Genomic DNA, 1,481 nt, shown 5'->3' on the forward strand with positions numbered 1-1,481 from the left:
CCCTTAATGACAGCTTTCACTCGTCTGAGAAGGCTTTCCACCAGATTTTGGAGAGTTTCTGTGGGATATTTTGCCCATTCATCCAGTTGAGCATTTATGAGGTCAGGTGCTGATGTTGGACGAGAAGGCCTGATTCACAATCTCCATTCCAGTTCATCCCAAAGGTGTTCGATGGGGTTGAGGTCAGGGCTCTATGTCATGTTCTTCCACACCATGTCTTTATGGACCTTGCTTTGTGCACCGGGGCACAGCCTTCCTCAAACTGTTCCCACAAAGCTGGAAGCATAGCATACTGTAGGTCCAAAATTTTGCACAATGAATACCATTGGGATGAACTGAAACACAGCAACACTCCAAAATCTTGTAAAAGCTGTTATAGCTGCGAAAGGAGAACCAACTACATATTAATGTATATGTATTTAGAATGCAATGTCATAAAAGATTTGCAGTTATCCCTCCCCGTACGATGGGAGCAGTCATCGTGGCAGCTGGCAGCCTTTGTAATTGTGGATAGGGGAAATAAGTGTTCAGGACAGGAAACTAATTGCAATTATAGTTTTGCCAGCTTTTGTCCTAAATTATTGCTTCCCAGATAAAAATACCTTCTTGACCTTCTGTTGGTGGTGCAGCCATAACCAAGCCCACATGCATGCCAAGTCGGCTCGAGAGGAAAAACTGTATGGACAACTCTGGCTTGCAGTCTGAGGCTGGGCTTAGCCAGAATTTGGGCTGTATTAATATGTACTCATCAGAAGAGAGAATTCAGTGCACATACGTGTTGTGATGTTGACTGTTATTGTTGATGATGTCCAGACCTTTATCCTTGTAATAAATCCTCCACATGTGTTTTTGACAAGTTGTTTAATATGGTGTCAGTTCTGTTCCACAGGCATAAACTAAACCTTCTGAGACAGTATGTTGTATATATTATTGACTCACTGACAATAATAATAATGGACAGAGGACAGAGTGTCCTAACAGTTAGTAGATGCATATTTGCAATTTGTTAAAAAAATGAAAGGCAATTTATCAGGTAAACTTGCTTGTAATATTTTTTAGAGTGTCACAGAACATGAGCAGAATCATTTAATGAGCAGGCACAATTTAAATGGGATCGGCATCTCAGGAAGCACACTGTGATACCAAATGTAGCAAAGCCTCATCTCCCAAGATGCACCATAGGTCTTGTATGTAAATACACAGGCCCCTAGCATTCTTAAATGTTCTTAGGGGGAGGGCTTTCTCAATGCTATGTATCTATTGGTCAGCCTGCTTGATGCCGTGTTAGTCCAGACAGTCTTTGTGGTGCCATTGGGAAGCCATGGGATCTGGATTACCCTAGGGGACCTCAAATCCAGTTTAATGCCTTCTATTTCCTTCATGTTTCCTCACAGATGACACGCATGTAAAACCAGGGTGTATGCTAGTTGTAAGGGATGTAGCTGTCCCACTCCAGGCCCTATCAGAAAGGCCAGCAGTTA

Source organism: Sceloporus occidentalis, unplaced genomic scaffold (assembly GCF_023333645.1).
Source record: "Sceloporus occidentalis isolate IW3139 unplaced genomic scaffold, rSceOcc1.0.p SCAF_19, whole genome shotgun sequence".
NCBI classification, from domain to species: domain Eukaryota; kingdom Metazoa; phylum Chordata; class Lepidosauria; order Squamata; family Phrynosomatidae; genus Sceloporus; species Sceloporus occidentalis.